We start from the raw sequence: 13,545 nt of genomic DNA, 5'->3' as shown, positions 1-13,545 counted from the left end.
CTGTCCAAATCCACTCCAAATGTCATAAAACATGCCCCTGAGTGTCTTTGAGGTGAAAAATTTGGATTTGAAATTTTGACATTTTTTCAGTCCAAACGATGACCCGCCGCCTGTCGCAGTCACCAAAAACGGTGGTGTCAACTTTTTCAAAGAATTGACCCAAAACCTGTCCAAATCCACTCCAAATGTCATAAAACATGCCCCTGAGTGTCTTTGAGGTGAAAAATTTGGATTTGAAATTTTGACATTTTTTCAGTCCAAACGATGACCCGCCGCCTGTCGCAGTCACCAAAAACGGTGGTGTCAACTTTTTCAAAGAATTGACCCAAAACCTGTCCAAATCCACTCCAAATGTCATAAAACATGCCCCTGAGTGTCTTTGAGGTGAAAAATTTGGATTTGAAATTTTGACATTTTTTCAGTCCAAACGATGACCCGCCGCCTGTCGCAGTCACCAAAAACGGTGGTGTCAACTTTTTCAAAGAATTGACCCAAAACCTGTCCAAATCCACTCCAAATGTCATAAAACATGCCCCTGAGTGTCTTTGAGGTGAAAAATTTGGATTTGAAATTTTGACATTTTTTCAGTCCAAACGATGACCCGCCGCCTGTCGCAGTCACCAAAAACGGTGGTGTCAACTTTTTCAAAGAATTGACCCAAAACCTGTCCAAATCCACTCCAAATGTCATAAAACATGCCCCTGAGTGTCTTTGAGGTGAAAAATTTGGATTTGAAATTTTGACATTTTTTCAGTCCAAACGATGACCCGCCGCCTGTCGCAGTCACCAAAAACGGTGGTGTCAACTTTTTCAAAGAATTGACCCAAAACCTGTCCAAATCCACTCCAAATGTCATAAAACATGCCCTGAGTGTCTTTGAGGTGAAAAATTTGGATTTGAAATTTTGACATTTTTTCAGTCCAAACGATGACCCGCCGCCTGTCGCAGTCACCAAAAACGGTGGTGTCAACTTTTTCAAAGAATTGACCCAAAACCTGTCCAAATCCACTCCAAATGTCATAAAACATGCCCCTGAGTGTCTTTGAGGTGAAAAATTTGGATTTGAAATTTTGACATTTTTTCAGTCCAAACGATGACCCGCCGCCTGTCGCAGTCACCAAAAACGGTGGTGTCAACTTTTTCAAAGAATTGACCCAAAACCTGTCCAAATCCACTCCAAATGTCATAAAACATGCCCCTGAGTGTCTTTGAGGTGAAAAATTTGGATTTGAAATTTTGACATTTTTTCAGTCCAAACGATGACCCGCCGCCTGTCGCAGTCACCAAAAACGGTGGTGTCAACTTTTTCAAAGAATTGACCCAAAACCTGTCCAAATCCACTCCAAATGTCATAAAACATGCCCCTGAGTGTCTTTGAGGTGAAAAATTTGGATTTGAAATTTTGACATTTTTTCAGTCCAAACGATGACCCGCCGCCTGTCGCAGTCACCAAAAACGGTGGTGTCAACTTTTTCAAAGAATTGACCCAAAACCTGTCCAAATCCACTCCAAATGTCATAAAACATGCCCCTGAGTGTCTTTGAGGTGAAAAATTTGGATTTGAAATTTTGACATTTTTTCAGTCCAAACGATGACCCGCCGCCTGTCGCAGTCACCAAAAACGGTGGTGTCAACTTTTTCAAAGAATTGACCCAAAACCTGTCCAAATCCACTCCAAATGTCATAAAACATGCCCCTGAGTGTCTTTGAGGTGAAAAATTTGGATTTGAAATTTTGACATTTTTTCAGTCCAAACGATGACCCGCCGCCTGTCGCAGTCACCAAAAACGGTGGTGTCAACTTTTTCAAAGAATTGACCCAAAACCTGTCCAAATCCACTCCAAATGTCATAAAACATGCCCCTGAGTGTCTTTGAGGTGAAAAATTTGGATTTGAAATTTTGACATTTTTTCAGTCCAAACGATGACCCGCCGCCTGTCGCAGTCACCAAAAACGGTGGTGTCAACTTTTTCAAAGAATTGACCCAAAACCTGTCCAAATCCACTCCAAATGTCATAAAACATGCCCCTGAGTGTCTTTGAGGTGAAAAATTTGGATTTGAAATTTTGACATTTTTTCAGTCCAAACGATGACCCGCCGCCTGTCGCAGTCACCAAAAACGGTGGTGTCAACTTTTTCAAAGAATTGACCCAAAACCTGTCCAAATCCACTCCAAATGTCATAAAACATGCCCTGAGTGTCTTTGAGGTGAAAAATTTGGATTTGAAATTTTGACATTTTTTCAGTCCAAACGATGACCCGCCGCCTGTCGCAGTCACCAAAAACGGTGGTGTCAACTTTTTCAAAGAATTGACCCAAAACCTGTCCAAATCCACTCCAAATGTCATAAAACATGCCCCTGAGTGTCTTTGAGGTGAAAAATTTGGATTTGAAATTTTGACATTTTTTCAGTCCAAACGATGACCCGCCGCCTGTCGCAGTCACCAAAAACGGTGGTGTCAACTTTTTCAAAGAATTGACCCAAAACCTGTCCAAATCCACTCCAAATGTCATAAAACATGCCCCTGAGTGTCTTTGAGGTGAAAAATTTGGATTTGAAATTTTGACATTTTTTCAGTCCAAACGATGACCCGCCGCCTGTCGCAGTCACCAAAAACGGTGGTGTCAACTTTTTCAAAGAATTGACCCAAAACCTGTCCAAATCCACTCCAAATGTCATAAAACATGCCCCTGAGTGTCTTTGAGGTGAAAAATTTGGATTTGAAATTTTGACATTTTTTCAGTCCAAACGATGACCCGCCGCCTGTCGCAGTCACCAAAAACGGTGGTGTCAACTTTTTCAAAGAATTGACCCAAAACCTGTCCAAATCCACTCCAAATGTCATAAAACATGCCCCTGAGTGTCTTTGAGGTGAAAAATTTGGATTTGAAATTTTGACATTTTTTCAGTCCAAACGATGACCCGCCGCCTGTCGCAGTCACCAAAAACGGTGGTGTCAACTTTTTCAAAGAATTGACCCAAAACCTGTCCAAATCCACTCCAAATGTCATAAAACATGCCCCTGAGTGTCTTTGAGGTGAAAAATTTGGATTTGAAATTTTGACATTTTTTCAGTCCAAACGATGACCCGCCGCCTGTCGCAGTCACCAAAAACGGTGGTGTCAACTTTTTCAAAGAATTGACCCCAAAACCTGTCCAAATCCACTCCAAATGTCATAAAACATGCCCCTGAGTGTCTTTGAGGTGAAAAATTTGGATTTGAAATTTTGACATTTTTTCAGTCCAAACGATGACCCGCCGCCTGTCGCAGTCACCAAAAACGGTGGTGTCAACTTTTTCAAAGAATTGACCCAAAACCTGTCCAAATCCACTCCAAATGTCATAAAACATGCCCCTGAGTGTCTTTGAGGTGAAAAATTTGGATTTGAAATTTTGACATTTTTTCAGTCCAAACGATGACCCGCCGCCTGTCGCAGTCACCAAAAACGGTGGTGTCAACTTTTTCAAAGAATTGACCCAAAACCTGTCCAAATCCACTCCAAATGTCATAAAACATGCCCTGAGTGTCTTTGAGGTGAAAAATTTGGATTTGAAATTTTGACATTTTTTCAGTCCAAACGATGACCCGCCGCCTGTCGCAGTCACCAAAAACGGTGGTGTCAACTTTTTCAAAGAATTGACCCAAAACCTGTCCAAATCCACTCCAAATGTCATAAAACATGCCCCTGAGTGTCTTTGAGGTGAAAAATTTGGATTTGAAATTTTGACATTTTTTCAGTCCAAACGATGACCCGCCGCCTGTCGCAGTCACCAAAAACGGTGGTGTCAACTTTTTCAAAGAATTGACCCAAAACCTGTCCAAATCCACTCCAAATGTCATAAAACATGCCCCTGAGTGTCTTTGAGGTGAAAAATTTGGATTTGAAATTTTGACATTTTTTCAGTCCAAACGATGACCCGCCGCCTGTCGCAGTCACCAAAAACGGTGGTGTCAACTTTTTCAAAGAATTGACCCAAAACCTGTCCAAATCCACTCCAAATGTCATAAAACATGCCCCTGAGTGTCTTTGAGGTGAAAAATTTGGATTTGAAATTTTGACATTTTTTCAGTCCAAACGATGACCCGCCGCCTGTCGCAGTCACCAAAAACGGTGGTGTCAACTTTTTCAAAGAATTGACCCAAAACCTGTCCAAATCCACTCCAAATGTCATAAAACATGCCCCTGAGTGTCTTTGAGGTGAAAAATTTGGATTTGAAATTTTGACATTTTTTCAGTCCAAACGATGACCCGCCGCCTGTCGCAGTCACCAAAAACGGTGGTGTCAACTTTTTCAAAGAATTGACCCAAAACCTGTCCAAATCCACTCCAAATGTCATAAAACATGCCCCTGAGTGTCTTTGAGGTGAAAAATTTGGATTTGAAATTTTGACATTTTTTCAGTCCAAACGATGACCCGCCGCCTGTCGCAGTCACCAAAAACGGTGGTGTCAACTTTTTCAAAGAATTGACCCAAAACCTGTCCAAATCCACTCCAAATGTCATAAAACATGCCCCTGAGTGTCTTTGAGGTGAAAAATTTGGATTTGAAATTTTGACATTTTTTCAGTCCAAACGATGACCCGCCGCCTGTCGCAGTCACCAAAAACGGTGGTGTCAACTTTTTCAAAGAATTGACCCAAAACCTGTCCAAATCCACTCCAAATGTCATAAAACATGCCCCTGAGTGTCTTTGAGGTGAAAAATTTGGATTTGAAATTTTGACATTTTTTCAGTCCAAACGATGACCCGCCGCCTGTCGCAGTCACCAAAAACGGTGGTGTCAACTTTTTCAAAGAATTGACCCAAAACCTGTCCAAATCCACTCCAAATGTCATAAAACATGCCCCTGAGTGTCTTTGAGGTGAAAAATTTGGATTTGAAATTTTGACATTTTTTCAGTCCAAACGATGACCCGCCGCCTGTCGCAGTCACCAAAAACGGTGGTGTCAACTTTTTCAAAGAATTGACCCAAAACCTGTCCAAATCCACTCCAAATGTCATAAAACATGCCCCTGAGTGTCTTTGAGGTGAAAAATTTGGATTTGAAATTTTGACATTTTTTCAGTCCAAACGATGACCCGCCGCCTGTCGCAGTCACCAAAAACGGTGGTGTCAACTTTTTCAAAGAATTGACCCAAAACCTGTCCAAATCCACTCCAAATGTCATAAAACATGCCCCTGAGTGTCTTTGAGGTGAAAAATTTTGGATTTGAAATTTTGACATTTTTTCAGTCCAAACGATGACCCGCCGCCTGTCGCAGTCACCAAAAACGGTGGTGTCAACTTTTTCAAAGAATTGACCCAAAACCTGTCCAAATCCACTCCAAATGTCATAAAACATGCCCCTGAGTGTCTTTGAGGTGAAAAATTTGGATTTGAAATTTTGACATTTTTTCAGTCCAAACGATGACCCGCCGGCCTGTCGCAGTCACCAAAAACGGTGGTGTCAACTTTTTCAAAGAATTGACCCAAAACCTGTCCAAATCCACTCCAAATGTCATAAAACATGCCTCTGAGTGTCTTTGAGGTGAAAAATTTGGATTTGAAATTTTGACATTTTTTTCAGTCCAAACGATGACCCGCCGCCTGTCGCAGTCACCAAAAACGGTGGTGTCAACTTTTTCAAAGAATTGACCCAAAACCTGTCCAAATCCACTCCAAACTGTCCACACTCCAAATGTCATAAAACATGCCCCTGAGTGTCTTTGAGGTGAAAAATTTGGATTTGAAATTTTGACATTTTTTCAGTCCAAACGATGACCCGCCGCCTGTCGCAGTCACCAAAAACGGTGGTGTCAACTTTTTCAAAGAATTGACCCAAAACCTGTCCAAATCCACTCCAAATGTCATAAAACATGCCCCTGGAGTGTCTTTGAGGGTGAAAAATTTGGATTTGAAATTTTGACATTTTTTCAGTCCAAACGATGACCCGCCGCCTGTCGCAGTCACCAAAAACGGTGGTGTCAACTTTTTCAAAGAATTGACCCAAAACCTGTCCAAATCCACTCCAAAATGTCATAAAACATGCCCCTGAGTGTCTTTGAGGTTGAAAACATTTGGATTTGAAATTTTGACATTTTTTCAGTCCAAACGATGACCCGCCCTGTCGCAGTCACCAAAAACGGTGGTGTCAACTTTTTCAAAGAATTACCCAAAACCTGTCCAAATCCACTCCAAATGTCATAAAACATGCCCCTGAGTGTCTTTGAGGTGAAAAATTTGGATTTGAAATTTTGACATTTTTTCAGTCCAAACGATGACCCGCCGCCTGTCGCAGTCACCAAAAACGGTGGTGTCAACTTTTTCAAAGAATTGACCCAAAACCTGTCCAAATCCACTCCAAATGTCATAAAACATGCCCCTGAGTGTCTTTGAGGTGAAAAATTTGGATTTGAAATTTTGACATTTTTTCAGTCCAAACGATGACCCGCCGCCTGTCGCAGTCACCAAAAACGGTGGTGTCAACTTTTCAAAGAATTGACCCAAAACCTGTCCAAATCCACTCCAAATGTCATAAAACATGCCCCTGAGTGTCTTTGAGGTGAAAAATTTGGATTTGAAATTTTGACATTTTTCAGTCCAAACGATGACCCGCCGCCTGTCGCAGTCACCAAAAACGGTGGTGTCAACTTTTTCAAAGAATTGACCCAAAACCTGTCCAAATCCACTCCAAATGTCATAAAACATGCCCCTGAGTGTCTTGAGGTGAAAAAATTTGGATTTGAAATTTTGACATTTTTTCAGTCCAAACGATGACCCGCCGCCTGTCGCAGTCACCAAAAACGGTGGTGTCAACTTTTTCAAAGAATTGACCCAAAAACCTGTCCAAATCCACTCCAAATGTCATAAAAACATGCCCCTGAGTGTCTTTGAGGTGAAAAATTTGGATTTGAAATTTTGACATTTTTTCAGTCCAAACGATGACCCGCCGCCTGTCGCAGTCACCAAAAACGGGTGGTGTCAACTTTTTCAAAGAATTGACCCAAAACCTGTCCAAATCCACTCCAAATGTCATAAAACATGCCCCTGAGTGTCTTTGAGGTGAAAAATTTGGATTTGAAATTTTGACATTTTTTCAGTCCAAACGATGACCCGCCGCCTGTCGCAGTCACCAAAAACGGTGGTGTCAACTTTTTCAAAGAATTGACCCAAAACCTGTCCAAATCCACTCCAAATGTCATAAAACATGCCCCTGAGTGTCTTTGAGGTGAAAAATTTGGATTTGAAATTTTGACATTTTTTCAGTCCAAACGATGACCCGCCGCCTGTCGCAGTCACCAAAAACGGTGGTGTCAACTTTTTCAAAGAATTGACCGCCAAATAACCTGTCCAAATCCACTCCAAATGTCATAAAACATGCCCCTGAGTGTCTTTGAGGTGAAAAATTTGGATTTGAAATTTTGACATTTTTTCAGTCCAAACGATGACCCGCCGCCTGTCGCAGTCACCAAAAACGGTGGTGTCAACTTTTTCAAAGAATTGACCCAAACCTGTCCAAATCCACTCCAAATGTCATAAAACATGCCCCTGAGTGTCTTTGAGGTGAAAAATTTGGATTTGAAATTTTGACATTTTTTCAGTCCAAACGATGACCCGCCGCCTGTCGCAGTCACCAAAAACGGTGGTGTCAACTTTTTCAAAGAATTGACCCAAAACCTGTCCAAATCCACTCCAAATGTCATAAAACATGCCCCTGAGTGTCTTTGAGGTGAAAAATTTGGATTTGAAATTTTGACATTTTTTCAGTCCAAACGATGACCCGCCGCCTGTCGCAGTCACCAAAAACGGTGGTGTCAACTTTTTCAAAGAATTGACCCAAAACCTGTCCAAATCCACTCCAAATGTCATAAAACATGCCCCTGAGTGTCTTTGAGGTGAAAAATTTGGATTTGAAATTTTGACATTTTTTCAGTCCAAACGATGACCCGCCGCCTGTCGCAGTCACCAAAAACGGTGGTGTCAACTTTTTCAAAGAATTGACCCAAAACCTGTCCAAATCCACTCCCAAATGTCATAAAACATGCCCCTGAGTGTCTTTGAGGTGAAAAATTTGGATTTGAAATTTTGACATTTTTTCAGTCCAAACGATGACCCGCCGCCTGTCGCAGTCACCAAAAACGGTGGTGTCAACTTTTTCAAAGAATTGACCCAAAACCTGTCCAAATCCACTCCAAACCTGTCCAAATCCACTCCAAATGTCATAAAACATGCCCCTGAGTGTCTTTGAGGTGAAAAATTTGGATTTGAAATTTTGACATTTTTTCAGTCCAAACGATGACCCGCCGCCTGTCGCAGTCACCAAAAACGGTGGTGTCAACTTTTTCAAAGAATTGACCCAAAACCTGTCCAAATCCACTCCAAATGTCATAAAACATGCCCCTGAGTGTCTTTGAGGTGAAAAATTTGGATTTGAAATTTTGACATTTTTTCAGTCCAAACGATGACCCGCCGCCTGTCGCAGTCACCAAAAACGGTGGTGTCAACTTTTTCAAAGAATTGACCCAAAACCTGTCCAAATCCACTCCAAATGTCATAAAACATGCCCCTGAGTGTCTTTGAGGTGAAAAATTTGGATTTGAAATTTTGACATTTTTTCAGTCCAAACGATGACCCGCCGCCTGTCGCAGTCACCAAAAACGGTGGTGTCAACTTTTTCAAAGAATTGACCCAAAACCTGTCCAAATCCACTCCAAATGTCATAAAACATGCCTCTGAGTGTCTTTGAGGTGAAAAATTTGGATTTGAAATTTTGACATTTTTTCAGTCCAAACGATGACCCGCCGCCTGTCGCAGTCACCAAAAACGGTGGTGTCAACTTTTTCAAAGAATTGACCCAAAACCTGTCCAAATCCACTCCAAATGTCATAAAACATGCCCCTGAGTGTCTTTGAGGTGAAAAATTTGGATTTGAAATTTTGACATTTTTTCAGTCCAAACGATGACCCGCCGCCTGTCGCAGTCACCAAAAACGGTGGTGTCAACTTTTTCAAAGAATTGACCCAAAACCTGTCCAAATCCACTCCAAATGTCATAAAACATGCCCCTGAGTGTCTTTGAGGTGAAAAATTTGGATTTGAAATTTTGACATTTTTTCAGTCCAAACGATGACCCGCCGCCTGTCGCAGTCACCAAAAACGGTGGTGTCAACTTTTTCAAAGAATTGACCCAAAACCTGTCCAAATCCACTCCAAATGTCATAAAACATGCCCCTGAGTGTCTTTGAGGTGAAAAATTTGGATTTGAAATTTTGACATTTTTTCAGTCCAAACGATGACCCGCCGCCTGTCGCAGTCACCAAAAACGGTGGTGTCAACTTTTTCAAAGAATTGACCCAAAACCTGTCCAAATCCACTCCAAACCTGTCCAAATCCACTCCAAATGTCATAAAACATGCCCCTGAGTGTCTTTGAGGTGAAAAATTTGGATTTGAAATTTTGACATTTTTTCAGTCCAAACGATGACCCGCCGCCTGTCGCAGTCACCAAAAACGGTGGTGTCAACTTTTTCAAAGAATTGACCCAAAACCTGTCCAAATCCACTCCAAACCTGTCCAAATCCACTCCAAATGTCATAAAACATGCCCCTGAGTGTCTTTGAGGTGAAAAATTTGGATTTGAAATTTTGACATTTTTTCAGTCCAAACGATGACCCGCCGCCTGTCGCAGTCACCAAAAACGGTGGTGTCAACTTTTTCAAAGAATTGACCCAAAACCTGTCCAAATCCACTCCAAATGTCATAAAACATGCCTCTGAGTGTCTTTGAGGTGAAAAATTTGGATTTGAAATTTTGACATTTTTTCAGTCCAAACGATGACCCGCCGCCTGTCGCAGTCACCAAAAACGGTGGTGTCAACTTTTTCAAAGAATTGACCCAAAACCTGTCCAAATCCACTCCAAATGTCATAAAACATGCCCCTGAGTGTCTTTGAGGTGAAAAATTTGGATTTGAAATTTTGACATTTTTTCAGTCCAAACGATGACCCGCCGCCTGTCGCAGTCACCAAAACGTGGTGTCAACTTTTTCAAAGAATTGACCCAAAACCTGTCCAAATCCACTCCAAATGTCATAAAACATGCCTCTGAGTGTCTTTGAGGTGAAAAATTTGGATTTGAAATTTTGACATTTTTTCAGTCCAAACGATGACCCGCCGCCTGTCGCAGTCACCAAAAACGGTGGTGTCAACTTTTTCAAAGAATTGACCCAAAACCTGTCCAAATCCACTCCAAATGTCATAAAACATGCCCCTGAGTGTCTTTGAGGTGAAAAATTTGGATTTGAAATTTTGACATTTTTTCAGTCCAAACGATGACCCGCCGCCTGTCGCAGTCACCAAAAACGGTGGTGTCAACTTTTTCAAAGAATTGACCCAAAACCTGTCCAAATCCACTCCAAATGTCATAAAACATGCCCCTGAGTGTCTTTGAGGTGAAAAATTTGGATTTGAAATTTTGACATTTTTTCAGTCCAAACGATGACCCGCCGCCTGTCGCAGTCACCAAAAACGGTGGTGTCAACTTTTTCAAAGAATTGACCCAAAACCTGTCCAAATCCACTCCAAACCTGTCCAAATCCACTCCAAATGTCATAAAACATGCCCCTGAGTGTCTTTGAGGTGAAAAATTTGGATTTGAAATTTTGACATTTTTTCAGTCCAAACGATGACCCGCCGCCTGTCGCAGTCACCAAAAACGGTGGTGTCAACTTTTTCAAAGAATTCACCCAAAACCTGTCCAAATCCACTCCAAACCTGTCCAAATCCACTCCAAATGTCATAAAACATGCCCCTGAGTGTCTTTGAGGTGAAAAATTTGGATTTGAAATTTTGACATTTTTTCAGTCCAAACGATGACCCGCCGCCTGTTGCAGTCACCAAAAACGGTGGTGTCAACTTTTTCAAAGAATTGACCCAAAACCTGTCCAAACTCCACTCCAAATGTCATAAAACATGCCTCTGAGTGTCTTTGAGGTGAAAAATTTGGATTTGAAATTTTGACATTTTTTCAGTCCAAACGATGACCCGCCGCCTGTTGCAGTCACCAAAAACGGTGGTGTCAACTTTTTCAAAGAATTCACCCAAAACCTGTCCAAATCCACTCCAAATGTCATAAAACATGCCCCTGAGTGTCTTTGAGGTGAAAAATTTGGATTTGAAATTTTGACATTTTTTCAGTCCAAACGATGACTCGCCGCCTGTCGCAGTCACCAAAAACGGTGGTGTCAACTTTTTCAAAGAATTGACCCAAAACCTGTCCAAATCCACTCCAAATGTCATAAAACATGCCCCTGAGTGTCTTTGAGGTGAAAAATTTGGATTTGAAATTTTGACATTTTTTCAGTCCAAACGATGACCCGCCGCCTGTCGCAGTCACCAAAAACGGTGGTGTCAACTTTTTCAAAGAATTCACCCAAAACCTGTCCAAATCCACTCCAAATGTCATAAAACATGCCCCTGAGTGTCTTTGAGGTGAAAAATTTGGATTTGAAATTTTGACATTTTTTCAGTCCAAACGATGACCCGCCGCCTGTCGCAGTCACCAAAAACGGTGGTGTCAACTTTTTCAAAGAATTGACCCAAAACCTGTCCAAATCCACTCCAAACCTGTCCAAATCCACTCCAAATGTCATAAAACATGCCCCTGAGTGTCTTTGAGGTGAAAAATTTGGATTTGAAATTTTGACATTTTTTCAGTCCAAACGATGACCCGCCGCCTGTCGCAGTCACCAAAAACGGTGGTGTCAACTTTTTCAAAGAATTCACCCAAAACCTGTCCAAATCCACTCCAAACCTGTCCAAATCCACTCCAAATGTCATAAAACATGCCCCTGAGTGTCTTTGAGGTGAAAAATTTGGATTTGAAATTTTGACATTTTTTCAGTCCAAACGATGACCCGCCACCTGTCGCAGTCACCAAAAACGGTGGTGTCAACTTTTTCAAAGAATTCACCCAAAACCTGTCCAAATCCACTCCAAACCTGTCCAAATCCACTCCAAATGTCATAAAACATGCCCCTGAGTGTCTTTGAGGTGAAAAATTTGGATTTGAAATTTTGACATTTTTTCAGTCCAAACGATGACCCGCCGCCTGTCGCAGTCACCAAAAACGGTGGTGTCAACTTTTTCAAAGAATTGACCCAAAACCTGTCCAAATCCACTCCAAACCTGTCCAAATCCACTCCAAATCCACTCCAAATGTCATAAAACATGCCCCTGAGTGTCTTTGAGGTGAAAAATTTGGATTTGAAATTTTGACATTTTTTCAGTCCAAACGATGACCCGCCGCCTGTCGCAGTCACCAAAAACGGTGGTGTCAACTTTTTCAAAGAATTGACCCAAAACCTGTCCAAATCCACTCCAAACCTGTCCAAATCCACTCCAAATGTCATAAAACATGCCCCTGAGTGTCTTTGAGGTGAAAAATTTGGATTTGAAATTTTGACATTTTTTCAGTCCAAACGATGACCCGCCGCCTGTCGCAGTCACCAAAAACGGTGGTGTCAACTTTTTCAAAGAATTGACCCAAAACCTGTCCAAATCCACTCCAAATGTCATAAAACATGCCTCTGAGTGTCTTTGAGGTGAAAAATTTGGATTTGAAATTTTGACATTTTTTCAGTCCAAACGATGACCCGCCGCCTGTCGCAGTCACCAAAAACGGTGGTGTCAACTTTTTCAAAGAATTGACCCAAAACCTGTCCAAATCCACTCCAAATGTCATAAAACATGCCCCTGAGTGTCTTTGAGGTGAAAAATTTGGATTTGAAATTTTGACATTTTTTCAGTCCAAACGATGACCCGCCGCCTGTCGCAGTCACCAAAAACGGTGGTGTCAACTTTTTCAAAGAATTCACCCAAAACCTGTCCAAATCCACTCCAAACCTGTCCAAATCCACTCCAAATGTCATAAAACATGCCCCTGAGTGTCTTTGAGGTGAAAAATTTGGATTTGAAATTTTGACATTTTTTCAGTCCAAACGATGACCCGCCGCCTGTCGCAGTCACCAAAAACGGTGGTGTCAACTTTTTCAAAGAATTGACCCAAAACCTGTCCAAATCCACTCCAAATGTCATAAAACATGCCCCTGAGTGTCTTGGAGGTGAAAAATTTGGATTTGAAATTATGAGTCGTATTAGTCCATTTTACAATGAGGTATTTTATTCATTTTACACTGGCAGGGACCTCAGTAGTGTGTGGAAGATCCATAAGCAGCCACAACAGCTTGGCATCTCCTCCTAATGCTGGTCACCAACCTCATCAGATCGTGTGACATCTTTCAATGGGGGCATGTGATGGTGTGGGGCATTATCTCTCTCACAGCCAAAACAGAACTTGTCAGCATTGAAGGCAATCTCAATGCAGTGAGATATCGGACCTTTATTACGCGTGCTATCTGCCAACGGTAGCTTTGCTGGCAGCTGAGGTATGCCCTAGTCCTCTCAATTGAACGAAACTTGCATCAGACCTGGTGAACATTTACGGATATTAGGGGTCTTGTCCATGGAATGAGCAAAATGACTCTATAGCGCCCCCTGGAAACATTCA

The sequence above is a fragment of the Lates calcarifer genome, linkage group LG8, assembly GCF_001640805.2.
Source record: "Lates calcarifer isolate ASB-BC8 linkage group LG8, TLL_Latcal_v3, whole genome shotgun sequence".
NCBI classification, from domain to species: domain Eukaryota; kingdom Metazoa; phylum Chordata; class Actinopteri; family Centropomidae; genus Lates; species Lates calcarifer.
This window is presented reverse-complemented; position numbering follows the sequence as displayed.